The sequence below is a fragment of the Triticum aestivum genome, chromosome 1B, assembly GCF_018294505.1.
Source record: "Triticum aestivum cultivar Chinese Spring chromosome 1B, IWGSC CS RefSeq v2.1, whole genome shotgun sequence".
Classification (NCBI taxonomy): Eukaryota; Viridiplantae; Streptophyta; class Magnoliopsida; order Poales; family Poaceae; genus Triticum; species Triticum aestivum.
In genome coordinates, this window is record NC_057795.1 from 499,471,388 (window position 1) to 499,487,557 (window position 16,170).

The window sequence follows — 16,170 nt, forward strand, 5'->3', positions numbered from 1 at the left end:
ATTAGTTACAACCCCGTAATTGCCTAAGTTAAAAAACATTTCGAGTGGAGAGCAATCCTCCCAGTCGTGGGCTTAGCTGCAACCCCGTAATGGCCTAAGTTAAAAACATTCTGAGTGGAGAAAAATCCTCCCACTCGGGGGCTTAGCTGCGACCCCGTAATCGCCTAAGTTAAAAACATCCGAGTGGAGAGCAATCCTCCCACTCTGGGGCTTAGCTGCGACCCCGTAATCGCCTAAGTTAAAAACATTCTGAGTGGAGAGCAATCCTCCCACTCGGGGACTTAGCCGCGACCCCAAACTCGCCTAAGTCGCAAAAGATCGCTTGAGCTACACCACAAATACAACGTATGCTCCATCCCGATCCACAAGGACGACGAGGTGTTGACTGAACACCATGTCTGAGCTGCATCACAAGTACAATGTGCGCTCCATCTCGATCCACAAGGACGACGAGGTGTCAACTGAACACCTCATCTGAACTGCGTCACAAGTATTATGTGCGCTCCATCCCGATCCGCAAGGACGACGAGGTGTCAACTGAACACCACGTCTGAGCTGCATCACAAGTACAATGTGTGCTCCATCCCGATCCGCAAGGACGAAGAGGTGTCGACTGAACACCACGTCTGAGCTGCATCACAAGTACAATGTGTGCTCCACCTTGATCTGCAAGGACGACGAGTTGTCGACTAAACACATCGTTAGAGCCACTCGTCGTCGAGTGAAAAGGACAAATTCGTTCAGAATCGAAAGGCATTCAGAAGCAATAAAAGCAAGAGTCATGATATTCAAGGAAAACAAAGTTCAGATAACTCCCGCAAAAGTTCAGAACCGCGATGGGCAGAAGCGCTCAGGCATCAAGCCCGAAAGAGTTGACGATTACATAACCACTCGGCATCCCGAGGCAAATAAAAGGTGGGACATAATGTTTCATTCACTCGGCCAGAGAAGGACTTGCTGGATCATAGAAGCTGTCAAGGTCGATGATGTCTGTGATGCGAGTGGCGGCCTCAAGGAAGGTGTCCATGAAAGACTGGAAAGTGACCTTGAGGGCCGCCAGCTTGTCTTCTTTGATGCCTTGCAGTGCACTCAGACCAATGACAGAGCAACGTTAGCACCACAGCAAGCAGATGACTTCTTCCATTCCTGCACTCAACCGGGGATTTGGTTTAGTCGAGCCATCATAGACTCGAGATCCTGCGAGAGTTCCGCCTGAGGCCAGAGTTCAGCATCAACCCGCGTCATCGCAGCCTTCAGTCAAGCGAGGTAGTCCACAGCGCTGTCCAGGAGAGACTCCAACCGCAACACATTGATTGCAACATCATCTTTGACGGAACAGTTTACGGGATCGAGACCTGTCTCGACCCGCCCAGTTTTTGCTTCAAAGTCTTGGCAAAGTTCTGCACAGTCGGAAAAACAGTGAATCAACAGTTCAACAAGGCATGTCAGTCGACATCACAAATCAGTCGAACAAGAGGAAAGACCTTCAAGTTTTAGGACCAACTTCGCAGCAAGTTGCCCCAGATAAGACTCCAGTTCGCCCTTCTTGGCTTTGAGGCTCCCCACTTCATCAGTCAAGCTTTCCTTGTCTTTCTTCAGTTTCACAATCTCCTCTTCCAACTTGCCGATTGAAGCCAACTTCTTGTCTGCAAGTGTTGTTTTCTCTCGCGCCTCCTTCTGGGCCGCAACAAGATCCAGATCCTTCTGCTCCAGAGCCCGCTTCATTTTCTCTAAAGAAATAACATTCTTCAGACGAGCCTGAAGTTGATGGTTTTCACTACGCACATCTGTTCGAGTGGAATCACTCGGTTCAAAGAGACTGGAAAAAAGAAAGGGAGAATTATAAGGTGGAAGGTTGAAGAGTGGTTACCTCCCATGATAGTTGTTTCATCCTGGGCCTTCTTGAGGTTCTTCTTAGCCAATTCCAGATCAAGGTTGATGCTGATCTGCTTCTTATCGAGCTCCGAAAGTTGAGCCCCAAGATCACAAGACTTCTGTAGTCAGCAAAAGGGATATGTCAGTCGACAGGAACAAAAGTCAGTCTGAGTGAAAGTTGCTCTAAGACAACCGCTAAATCAAACATTAAACGGTAGTCTCGGGGACTACACCCAGTGGGTGCACTTGGCATGCCCCCACTAGTCCAGTTCTTACACTCGGCATGGTCTGCCCAACATGATTAAAAAAATGTGATTCTTAGACCCCAGCCGACTACTAGCAGTCGACGGCGGTCTCGGGGACTACACCCGGTGGGTGCACTATGCGTTCCCCCACTAGTTCAGAAAACACTCGACTCAACCTAGTCGACTCAAGTGGAAGAGCTATTTAGTTTGACTACAGAAACACCCCAATTGGTGGTTGCGTGTGAAATGCAGACTCATAGATGCACATAATAGGTTCCAAAACACTCATCTAAGGACATCGTATGGGTAGTGAAGCGACAGTTGCAACTATCACTACTCAAGAGATCAGTCGGAAACCAACTAACCTTAACGTTCGCTTGTAGAGCAGTAGTGGAGTTGTAGGCGACCTGACTGGCCTCATGCACCACCTTCATCTGCTCCATCACAAGGTCACCTGCAGAAGAGCCTCCCTGGCAGCACTCGGCGGATCATCTGGAGTCTGATATGCAGCGAAGAGCAATGATGGCAACACAGTCGGAGCAGCCACGGGATCGGATGCGTGGAGTTGTACTGGAGCGGCAGGGGCCTGAGCAGTCGACCCCGATGGACGGTCAGCCGGCAGCGGATTGGTGAAGGTGACACTGGTCCGAGCCAGATCTCTAGATCGCTTGACCACTGTCTCAAGCACCGATGTCGGCTGAAGCACCTGACCCTCGGTCGCCTTCCCTCTTGAGGCCCTGCCCCTCCTTCTTCTCTCTCTTGGAGGCACTTCTTCTTCTTTGTCATCCGGAAGGGTAATAACGTCCCGCGGAGCTGCAACAAAAACAATCTCAAGAGTTCAACCGACCAACAACCCAATCGACAGAATAAATTCAAGTTGGAAAGGGCCTACCAGCTTTGGAGGTGGTCGCGTCATCGGCCTCCTCGTCCCCTGGGGCCTTGTCAACGTCCATGTCAGTCGCAGAATTGCAGGGCTGAAAAAGTTCATAATCCACTCGGTAAAAACAGAAGTATCAGTCAGAAGAAGGAAACACAGGAAGATAGAGCACTCACCTAGAGGTGAAAGGAACATCCATCTTGATCTTGGGCAAGGTCTTCCGAGCCTTCGAGGGTGCAACCTTGGGTTGCTTGGTGACCTTTTCCGTTAGCTCCGGAGTCGAAGTCCGAGCGTGTTTCTTTGCTTGAGTGCTTGGAGCCGCAGTCTTGCCGCACCCGCCCGCTGATCGCGTTGTTGCTTGGATCGATGCTCTGAGCATGGTGGTGAGTCGACCACCTCGTCATCGTCCGACTCGTCGCTTTCCTCCTCGTCATCATCCTCTGGAGACTGCCAATTGCCACTTTCTTCCGCGCTGTCCTCTCCCTCCTGGTCCTGCTCCAGAGCTTGTTCACCATTGGGCATAGAGTACCTCTCAGTGTAAATCTCCAAGACAAAGAGTCAAACAAATGTCAGTCGGATTCAGAGACAGATGCAAGACATACAGGAGTACAGTCAGTAGCAGAGATCAAACCTTGTCTGGATGGTTGTTGGCGCTGAATGGGTCGACTCTCGTGGCTCCTCTGGGTTATCCTTGTTTCCTATAATGCCCTTCAGCCACTGGGCCACCATCTCGGCTGTGACCTCCTCTGGATGAACCCGAGCGGTGTCCTTGGCTCCAGAATACATCCACATCGGATGGTCACGAGCCTGGAGCGGCTGGATGCATCGACTGAGAAACACCTCCAGCAAGTCCATGCCGGTTACACCCTCATTGATCAACTGGACCACTCTCTCCACCAACTTGTCCGTTTCCACCCTCTCTGCAGCTATCACTTTCAGCGAAGAAGGTTGCTGGGCGCGATCTAAAGAGAAGGGGGAAGACCGGTCGAGTGACCGGGAGTCACAATGTCCTGGCAGTAGAACCAGGTCGACTGCGAGCCCCTAACCGACTGAGGAAGTGTCATGGAAGGGAAACACTCTGTTTCCTCTTCTGGATCCCCAAACCCCCGCACATTTGGATCACGTGCGTCCTCTCGTCACTCGAACTGGCTTTCTTCACCAACTGGGAGCGGATTGTAAAGATGTGCTTGAAAAGACCCGAGTGCGGTCGACAACCTAGGAAATTCTCACACATGGACACAAACACGGTGATGTACGTAATGGTGTTGGGGGAGAAGTGATGGAGCTGGGCTCCGAAAAAGTTCAAGAAACCCCAAAAAAGGATGTGGGGGAAGGGAGAAACCCCGGTCGACATGGGTGGCGAGTAAAACGCACTCACCCGGTCACGGCTCAGGCTCCATCTCCCTCTTCGTCAGCCTCGCAGCTCCCTCAACGATCAGACCAGAGTCGGCCAACTCCTCCAAGTCCTCTGGCTGGAGCGAAGATCGGATCCAATCACCCTGGATCGAACCCGCCGGCAGCCTGGACCTTGGCGACGGCCCCCAAGCCATTTTCTTGCCCTTTGCCACCCCGTCGCCTTCTTCGCGCGTTCTAGCACCGACGTCCTATCCTTCACCATGGTGGCGGCGCAATGGCATGAAGAGCGGAGGAGAAAGGGGCAGTGGATAATCAGAGGAGAAAGGGGGAAGATGGGTGTGCACAGTGCGGACGCCACGGCCCCGACTCCTTATGAAGACCTGCTTCCGAGTGGCTGACGCGTGGGCCCGAGCGATCCTGCCAAATCCCGCAACAGTCGCGCACTAAGTTCGTGGCGAAAAAGGTGGCGTGGAGATTGAGGTGCCCTTGTATATCCATCCTTCTCACTGCGGCGCACTCCGCCTCGCGCGCTTCCCCAATATTTTGAATCCCATGAGATCCGGGACACGCCGTTACCAATCACGCCGAAGATTTCGCGTCAAAAGTAACACTCGACAGGGTGGTGGTGCAAATCCACTTGACGACCTACTGAATCGATCAAGGTGACTGAAACGAAGCCACAGTTTCAACATGGACCTCCCATCCAACTCGAGTATTTGTGAACCACAACAGTTAAGGCAAGATTAACTTCCACCTTCTTTTCACTAGGACCTCAATCCATTCGGGGGCTAATGATGAGGATATAGACCTAGGGTAGGGTCATAGGCCTGACCTATACACCCTACCCAAGGTCACTACCCTAGAAGCAAAGGCACCCCAGAGACAACAGGGAGTACCAATTGAAGACGTCGAGTGCAATCCACTAGACTAGTCATATCACTCGGGTACCCCTCCTTCCCGATATCACTCGACCATACAAGAAACCACTTGACCTACTGAAGACCAGGAGTCGCACAGGACAGCAATGGTCAAGCATTCACTCCATAGTCTTCAAGGGCATTAATAGCACTTTATAGCTGGCGTTATCAGTAACGTCCTATCTTTATGTACATTGAACTCCTTGTAATGGAGGATGGCTGGGGTCCTGGCGTACTCTATATAAGCCACCCCCTCCACTGGCACAAGGGGTCGCACCCCCTGTAACACACCCTATAATCCAGTCGACCGCGTCAGGGCACCAAGATGCAGGGCTTTTACCTCCTTCGAGAGGGGCCTAAACTCGTAAACACTTGCGTACAATCTCACCGTAGCTAGGACCTTGCCTCCTCATATGTACCCCCTACTTTTACTATCAGTCTTAGTACCACGACACTGCCCCCTTCCCTTGTCCAATTCAGACTAGGGAAAGGGGTGCACGTGCCACCTCCTGGCCGGCCCTCTCTCTTTTCCACTAAGGCCCATGAGGCCCAATAGCATTCGAGGGGGGGGGGGGTGTTCTGGTAACCCCCGGAACTCCGGTTTTATGCGAAACTCTCCGGAACACTTACGATGTCCAAACATAGTCGTCCAATATATCAATCTTTATGTCTCGACCATTTTGAGACTCCTAGTCATGTCCGTGATCACATCCAAGACTCCGAACAACCTTCGGTACATCATTTCACATAAACTCATAATACCAATCGTCATCAAACATTAAGCGTGCGGACCCTACGGGTTCGAGAACTATGTATACATGACCGAGACACATCTCCGGTCAATAACAAATAGCGGAACTTGGATGCTCATATTGGTTCCTTGAAAGTGTAACTATCCTTGGGTGGTTTTGGTAATGATTAACAACATATAGCTCATTGAACCTATGCTATTACAAGATGAATATTTCAGGAAAGTTCAATGATTGGCATGGCATGGATCAGGAATGTGGACCCCTCAAAATGTTAAGGACAAAGGATTGGCTCAAGCTCTAAAAGCTCAAGACTCTACATTTTACTTTTAGTGATCCAAGATCATGTTGAGTCCATAGGAAAGCCAATACTATTAAAAGGGGATGAGGTGTTGCTTAATGGCTTGCTTGCTCTCATGATGCTTAATTATATGCTCCAAAGCCCTCAACCACTTTCTCATATCCACATATGTCCCAAACCAAAAGTCAAACTCAGCGCCACCGATTTGATCTATCCGGCGCCACCGAGTTCATTTGACATAGCCACTGCCAGAAACCTTAGTCATATCGGTCTCACCGATAGGAATCTCGGTCTCACCGAGATGGGATTGCAATCCTTCGTAACATTTTGGTCTAACCGAGATGAGCGATCAGTGCCACCAAATTCCCAGTGCAAACTCCCTGTTTCCCTTTCGTAACATTTCGGTCCCACAAAGATGAGCGACTCGGTCCCACCGAATTTGCCTGACCAACTCTCTGGTTAGCTTATTACCAAAGTGGGTCCTACCGAGTTTGTGTAATTGGTCAAACTGAGATTACGTTATGCCCTAACCCTAATGAAATCGGTCCCACCGAGTTGACATGCCGGTCCCACCGAAATGCCTAACGGTCACATTGTGAACTAAATCGGTCAGACCAAGTTTTCTGATTCGGTCCCACCAAGTTTGGTAAATTGTGTGTAACGGTTAGATTTTTTGTGGAGGCTATATATACCCCTCCATCCTCTCCTCATTCGCGGGGGAAGCCATCAAAATGTGCCTACACTTCCAGCATTCATTTTCTGAGAGAGAACCACCTACTCATGTGTTGAGGACAAGATATTCCAATCCTACCATATGAATCTTGATCTCTAGCCTTCCCCAAGTTGCTTTCCACTCAAATCTTCTTTCCACCAAATCCAATCCTATGAGAGAGAGTTGAGTGTTGGGGAGACTATCATTTGAAGCACAAAAGCAAGGAGTTCTTCATCAACACACCATATATTACCTTTTGGAGAGTGGTGTCTCCTAGATTGGTTAGGTGTCACTTGGGAGCCTCCGACAAGATTGTGGAGTTGAACCAAGAAGTTTGTACGGGCAGGGAGATCGCCTACTTCGTGAAGATCTACCCTAGTGAGGCAAGTCCTTCATGGGCGATGGCCATGGTGGGATAGACAAGGTTGCATCTTCGTGGACCCTTCGTGGGTGGAGCCCTCCATGGACTCGCACAGCCGTTACCCTTCGTGGGTTGAAGTCTCCATCAACGTGGATGTACGATAGCACCACCTATCGGAACCACACCAAAAACATCCATGTCTCCAATTGCGTTTGCAAACTCCGATCACATCCCTTTACTTTCTCTCAAGTTGCATGCTTTACTTTCCGCTTCTCATATACTCATTGCATGCTTGCTTGAATTGTATTGTGATTGGTTGACTTGTGCTAAGTTGCTAAAATCTGCCAAGAACTAAAATTGGGAAAAAGGCTAGATTTTTATTTGGTCAAGTAGTCTAATCACCCCCCTCTAGACATACTTTCGATCCTACAATTGGTATCAGAGCTACAGTCTCCATTTTCCTTGATTTCCATAGCTTTTGGTGATCATAGCCTTGGTTTCACAACCTAGGAGAGTATGGCGTCTAGTGAGGGAAATTACCATCGTAGAGGTCCTTACTTTGATGGTACAAATTTTGCTAGTTGTAAGCATAACATGAAAATGTATATTCTTGGACATAACCCTGCCATTTGGGCTATTGTTTGTATTGGATTGCAAGGTGAATTCTTGGATGGGAGAGAACCAAACCGTGAAGCTACCGCGGAAGAGTTGAAGGTGCTGAAATACAACACTCAAGCTTGTGATATCATCTTCAATGGATTGTGCCCCAAAGAATTGAACAAAATTAGCCGTCTTGAGAATGCAAAGGAAATTTAGGATACTTTGATTGATATGAACGAAGGTACCGACTCCGTCAAGGAATCCAAATTGGATGTGCTTCAAAGTCAACTTGACAAGTTCAAAATGAAGGATGGTGAAGGTGTCGCTAAAATGTACTCTAGGCTTGCTCTCATCACAAATGAGATTGCTGGCTTAGGAAGTGAAGAGATGACCGATAAATTCATCATCAAGAAGATCGTAAGAGGCTTGGATGGAAAATATGATACCGTGTGCACATTGATCCAAATGATGCCCAATTACAAAGATCTAAAGCCAACGGAAGTCATTGGAAGAATTGTTGCTCATGAGATGTCACTCAAGGATAAAGAAGAGCTTCACAACAAGTCAAGTGGTGCTTACAGAGCCTCATGTGATGCTCCTACATCATCAAGTGAGAAACATACCTTCAATGAAGAATTGAGCCTAATGGTGAAGAACTTCAACAAATTCTACAAGAGTTGAAGCAAGGAAAGAAGTTCCAAGTCAAGGTCCTACAATGACAAAAGATCTTCGAGTCATGAACGTAATTGCCAAAATTGTGGAAGACCCAGACACTTCTCCAATGAATGTACGGCTCCTACAAAAGGAGAGAAGATTAACCTAAAATAAGAAGTAGAAGAGAAGAATCACCACCAAGAGAGAGAAGGAGTAGAGATGATCGTTATGAACGAAGAACCTCCCGGAGAAGCAAGGATTTGGAAAGGAAGGACAAATCATCAAAGAGCTACACAAAACGAAGACATCAAGCTCATGTTGGTGAATGGGTATCCGGTTCCAACTCCGACCATCACTCGAGAGAAGCTATCACTGAGACTCCAAACATACTCAAGATGAAGGTGTTGTCGGTCTAGCACTTGTGTCAACCAACTCCTACGACATATTTGACTCAATAAATGAAGGAATTGGAAGATGCTTCATGGCTAAAGGCCCAAAGGTAGCACACCCCGAATATGTTGATTTCAATAGTGATGAAGATGATTTACTTGTTGACAACTCTAGTGATGAGTACTATGATGAAACATCAATTAATCATGCTAATCAAGATAAAACGAATGACAATGATAAGGAGAAGATTGAGCGTCTAACTAAAGAACTAAACACTCTTAAGTTAGCTCATGAAACTACCTTGGAAGATCATCGAGAACTTTTAAAGACTCATGAGAAGTTACGCTTTGAAAAGCTCAACCTTGAGCAATAGCATGAGTTTTTAAAGGCAATCAATGATGATCTTCGCAAGAAAAGTTCTTCTTACATTGCCAAGCGTTTACTCTTGTCTACTTACATGCCACAAGCTAAATCTAACAACAAGAGTAAGAAAGATTCTTCCTCTAGTAGTAACAATAATCATGCTAAATCCAATATTGTTGCTTCTAGTAGTTCTCTTGATTCCACTAATAATTCTTTTAGCCAAGTTACACTTGAGCAAGAAAATAGCTTATTGAAGGGAATTATAGAGAAAGGTCTCTACAAGAGCCTTGCCGGAAGTAAGCAATTTGAAGAAATTGTATGCAAGCAAGGAAGGCACCAGAAGAATCAAGGTGTTGGTTTGGAACGAAAGTTCAATGCCAATGGAGTTGAGTGGGAAGATGATCAATACCCCAAGACAAAGTTTGTTCCCCAACAAGAGAAGTATGATCCTACTTCTTTCCAAGGGACACAAGCTCAGGATGATCTTCCGCCACAAGACCACAAGCTAAAAGGCATGGACAAGCTTGAAGAGGAGATTGATGCATTTGAAGAAGCTCCCAAGGCCTTGGTCAAGTGTGTTCCCAAGACTACATCAAGTTCTACTTCATCAAGTACGACTACAACTCCAAGGATTCCCATCAAGATGATGTGGATCCCGAAGAAGAAGGACTAGAGAGTTCTTGAGGGTGACTCCGCCAACAAACCTCACTCACATCATTTTGGCAAGAACAAGTGAAAACAACTTCCATATCTTGCACTAGTTTAAGGAGTCACAAACCTTCTTGTTGGTAAGACAAGGTACAAGGTAACCTAATGCTTTCATGGACATCACCTTGTATGAACATCATTCTATGTCTATGGATATCCTTGTTTGTTCCTTGTGGGACTAACCCGTGTAGGTATTGAAAGTGCAACTCACTCCATAGGATTGCTCTGAATGATGTACATCAACATTGAGCATCCACATCTTCAACACCTACATGAAGTCATCATCGAAAAAACCCAAGGTTAGTTCATCCCTCTTAGGGGGATCTCACATCTAGGAGGAGCTTTACTCTAAGAATTGAGCTAAAGCAACTCTAACTGTGTGAACACAACAATGCTTTATGTAAAAGTGGTAACCCAACTTGTACTTAAACGATTAGTATGACCTATGATCAAATGTTCTCATTTGACTCCTAAGTCAATATACTCATATATAGATGACCTAGTCATCGCCAATTGCTTGATAGATGCTAAAATGGTTGTGCATGATTTGCCACATATTTCATTTACCATTTTATTGTGTGAGCATGCTATTTGCATATTTTACTCATTCGAGGACATCCACTTGTTTCTTTGATTGGTTGGTTCTTTCTCTTTTACCAAGTGGATGGACAAGAATGCCTAAGAACCTTCTCTAGCTATCTATGCTTTTCTCGTCTCAAACTCTATTCATGCTACATCACAAAGTTTGATCAAGTTAGATTCGAACCACTCTGTGTGAGGAGCACTCAGAGTCCCCGATTCGTCATAGACTTCAACTTCCAAAACATCTTTGTGCATTTCGGTCTGAGTGAGTCATCCAATTTGGCCACACCGAGTTCACTAAGTTGATCTAGGTTTTCATCTCGGTGCAACCAATTTGAACACTTCAGTCACACCGAGTTGCAGCAACCGCTTACAATTCTGCATCTTGGTGCCACCGAGTTGTTCCACTCAGTCACACCGATAGGGTCGGGATATAAATAACCACGGGTGAGATTTTGGAAATTTCTTCAAAACCCCTCAGACCGCCCGTGTCCTTCTCTGCCTCCTCGGGTCTCCGGATCGTCTCCTCGCCGCCAGCGACCCCCCGCGGCTGGATTCTGCCGTCGTCGATGGAATATGCTCCGCCGTTGCCACCGTAGCGAACACCCGCCGAACTAGGGTATGTGTTCGACCCCTTGTGCTATCCATTCACATCCGATTCTAAGCACGAGGACAATGCCATGATTCTTGCCACAGATGAAATCAATCTATCCAGAGAAAACTTCCTTAGGCTTAGTTTGATTTGAAAATTTTAGGGTTAGCTCTGCGCTGAACTCATCTCGGACCGACCGAATCATAGAAATTTGTCTCACCAATTTGGCTTAGGCCATTGCACATGCATTTTTCGGTCTGACCAAAGATAGCAAATCGGTGTGACCGAGTTCAATTCTTTATGAAACCCTAGAAATCTTGGTGCCACCGAATTGTGACTCGGTCTGACCGAGTTCACTAGTTTACGTTCAAAATATTGCTTCCGTATCACTGAGTTTATCAATTTGGTAGCTCCGAGATCATTTCAGTAGAGAACTAAAACTATGTTTTTGACTCATTTGTTTTGCAAAATCTGTACACTTTATGATGCTCATCTACTCTACCTCATCTATATCTATTCACGGGTTTGCTGTCAGTTTGCCTGCCAAGATGTCTGACCAGAGTGATAGGCAGAATAAGTCTGAAGAGCAAGTGCATCTGAGTGAGGGTACTAGTACCTCAAGCAGCTATGATGAGGGCAACAGGAGCACACCAAGTAACCCGCCCAAGGTAGCCACTAGAGCAAGGAAGAAGAGAACCCCAGACTCTTAGGATGAGGATTATGTTGCAGTTGAAGATGAGGCCACCTCAAAGAAGAAAGTGATGAAGAAGGAGTATGGCACTGCTGGTTCAACAAAGCCTGGTTTGAACATGAAGGCACCAGCAAGGAGAGTCCCAACATCCAAGCCAAGAAAAGTTGCCACAGGACAAACCATGAAATTCACATTAGAATCAGAGGATGGTGAGGCTGTTGGAGATGACAAGAAGAAGAAGAGGGCAAGAACCACACATGCAAAGGTTCTTGGAAAATCAACAATGGTGAGAGATTCAAAGGAAGAGGAAGAGGATGCTGCTCCAGCACCCAAGTCCCAAAAGCTAATGGGAGATGCAATCAAGTTAGGGGCTGCTTCTAAGCCCGAACCTGCTCCCAAAGCTGATGCTCAAGCCACCAAGTCTGCACCCAAGAGAAGCACCAGAAATATACCAGCTAAGGAGAAGAGTAAGGCCCCAGTGCCTGAAAGAGAAGAAGAAGAGTGCTAAGAAAGCTCAAACCAAAGATCCTAGACCACAATGACACTCATCCAGTGGCAGAGGACATGAGCATCAGGAAGGATGCAGGTCTGAGACTTTGGAGGAAGAATGACCCTTATGCTATGAGAAGGAAAACTACAGTGGACTACAGGTTCCACACCAAAGAACAACAAGACTTATTTGAGACCATTCTGCTTGACAGGAAGCCAATTGTCTATGACATGAGATGGGTCGACTGGACATACATTAAAGAGAATGAAGATCACTTCCCAAGAGTATATGAAAGTTTGAAAGCTTGTGGACTTGACAAGTTTGTTGGACAGAAGCTCACTAAGTGGAATGATGAGTTAATCATGCAATTCTACTCCACTGCTCATTTCTATCCAGATGGAAGGATAGTATGGATGTCTGAAGGTACAAGGTTCCAATCAACTATTGATGAATGGGCCAAATTGATCAATGCTCTAGTAGAACAAGGGGATGACTTGGATGTGTATGCCAAGAAGAAGAAAGACCACAACTCAATGGCAAGCATGTACAAGGAGATTCCTGATGAAGCCCTTGAAACTCATAAATTTAGTTCAGTGAAGTACTTGTTGTCTAGTCTTCCTACTATCAACACCATCTTGAGGCATACTCTATTGCCCAAGTCTGGAGATCGTAGAATGATAAGAGGACATTCAATCAACTTGCTACATATTTTTGATGTTCCTCAGAAATTCAAGGTGCTGAGTCTGATTGTAGAGATAATCAAGAGGGCAGTCGCTGATCAGAAAAGGTCTTGTGGGTATGCTCCATAAATTCAGGTGCTCATCAACTCAAAGATGGGCACAGGCACCTACTTGTTGGATAAGGAGCATTTACCACTCAGGCCAGAATTTGAAGACAACACAGTTGTGATGGATGATAATGAACCTTCATTAGTGCAAGCACATGAGAAGAGAGCAAAGGCAAAGGCATAAAGAGTTGCAAAAATGCCAACTGTTAAGGAAGCATCTCAGGTGTTCTTGAAGAGAAAACAAGATCAACTAGCCTATCTGATCCAATCCACTTTGAGGATTGAGAAGGGCTTGGCCACCCTGACTTAGAATCAGGAGAGCTTGGAGAGGATCATAGAGACCAAGTTTTATGATCTTGATCTAAAAGTCACAGAGATACAAACAACAGTAGAGCAGCTCTAGGAGGAAGTAGAGGAGAAGAAGGGAAAGACAACTACAGATGCTTTTTAGGGAGTGCCAAGAGGTCAGAGGTCTGATGCAGTGCTAGTACCTGATACTAGAGCTACCACATTAGCACCAGCAGCCACAGCTTCAGTGCCACCTCCAGCAGCCACTCCACTAGCTCCAGCTACATCTACAGAAGCCTTTGTCCTTGGAGTCATCTCTACACCACCTCATGGAGACCAAGCCTGAGAGACACATAGTGCTATATGCATATTTGAACTTTTTGGTAACTTGTTGCCAAAGGGGGAGAAATATGTATAGATCATAGCCTTCGAGAGAGAGTGCTGCTTTTTGTGCTTTTTGGTCTCTCTCGCTATTTGAACTTTATTGTATGCTTGCTTGATACATTGTGTCCTTTTGTGAGATACTTGAATGATCATGTGTTTGATCATATGCTACTTTAATGTGTGTTTGGATGATATTATCTCTTATATCCCTATATGATCATTCACTTTGCTTGGTGATGAGTGCATGCTTTTAGTTGTTATCATTTTGAGCGCTCCACCAAGATGTATGTGACATGGAAGAGTGACCCATGATACTAATCGATTGTGCATTTGCATTCAAAAGAAAATCTTAAATAATGCACAAATTTAGGGGGAGCTCTTGCTTATCACATACTTCTCAAAGCGACGATGTACTTCAATCTTATTATCATTGTCGAAGCTTTGATCTATATGTTGTCATCAATTACCAAAAATGGGGAGATTGAAAGTGCAACTATCCCTGGGTGGTTTTGGTAATTGTCGGGGATATACCCTACGGTATGACTCGACCGGAGATATGACCCGGTTGGGACTTGGAGTTTCATCAGTGACCCGGGAGATTGTAAGCCGGCAGACACAGTTAAGCATTGTAAGCCGGCAGACACAGTCATGTAAGCCGGCAGAAATAGTCATGTAAGCTAGCAGACAAAGTTAAGCATTGTAAGCTGGCAGACACAGTTAAGCATTGTAAGCTGGCAGACACAGTTAAGCATTGCAAGCCGGCAGACACAGTCATGTAAGCCGGCAGACAGTTGAGCCAGATGGTAAGCCAGATGGTAAGCCAGATTGTAAGTCAGATTGTAAGTCCGGATTGTAAACTGGCTTATGTTAAGAAGCGCAAGACGTTAAGAAGCCCATGGTGAGAATCCCATGGTAAGACGTCAAAATAGGTGAAGTCCTAATCCGAGTTTGACTCTACATGTAACCCGCCCCTTCAACATATATAAGGAGGGGCGGGGCACCCCAAGAGGGAGGAGGAAGAAAATAATTGTTAAGGCTAGACACAACTAGAGGTGAGCCGGATTGACGGCGTCTCCCTCATGAGCATAATGAGACCTAGCCACAAACAACATGTACGGCTATTATCGGATGATGTTTCCCGGGGCTCGAAGCAGTCTAAATCCTTGTCTTGTGTGTTGTGTCTCTCGTCCCGATCAACGCCTCTCAAGCTACCACATGGATGCGTTGGCCTCATGACTAAGTCCTCACACTAGTACATCTGCCTTGACGTTTCCACGACAGTTGGCGCCCACCGTGGGGCTTGCGCATGGTGCTATTGAGTTCTTGGAGGGATCTCTCCCAGGGATCGAGAAGTTTGCATTTTTTCAGATGAAAAATAACCGGTTTGGAAGGATTCACATCAAGTACAAGTTTCATCAGTCAAGATTGAAGAAGATTTCCACGACAGTATATAGAAGATTGAGATCGAGAAAGATTTAGGGTTGCATCTATCCATCGCCACGTCCTACAGCCAGCCAAAAGCAGGCAGGAGATGTTTTCGGCTGTGTGCCGTCCGTGCCGCCAATCCACCGAGACCGGCAAGAGATCAGTTTCGCCAAGATAAGCCGCCACTTTATGGTAATCTACGAGTTACCGATGCTACTTCAAATACAACCGTCCGAATCTGAGTTGAGTGGAGACAGCAATCACGTGTTACACATGGCGACGGTTTATGGCCTCGCGAAGTCTCCTGATTAACCAAGTAAATGCGTATGATGAATCAAGTGTCCACAGTGCTGATCGGAATCACACGCTTATCAATCAAATATCCATAGTGCCTGATGGATGCCCATGCGCATCCACGTGAAGATCCCCTATGCAGTCAGAGTACTTGCATGGATTCCAGGGAAAGATTTATATATATATATAAAAGGAGAAGGGAGAAGCAACGATCTAGAGGGTATGGGCGTGGACTCAGGGTCAACTGCCCCGGTTCGTCTCTGCCACGGGCACCCCGGCCTCAAGCCGTTTTCGCCAAGTCGATGGCGAGTCACCCCCGGCCTCGTTCAGCCGCCTCTGCCGTGGCCTCGTGCCGAGCCGGCGCCTCTGTCACCACAATCTCGCGCCTTGACCGACCCCGGGCCTTCCTCGCCCATGATTCGGCCACCATGGCTAGGTGTGCCTCCGACTGTTGCACGGTCGCGGCCCCCGCTGCGCCGACACTTTCCAACCCGCCGCAGGCTCAGACGCACTTTGCCGCTTGCCTCAC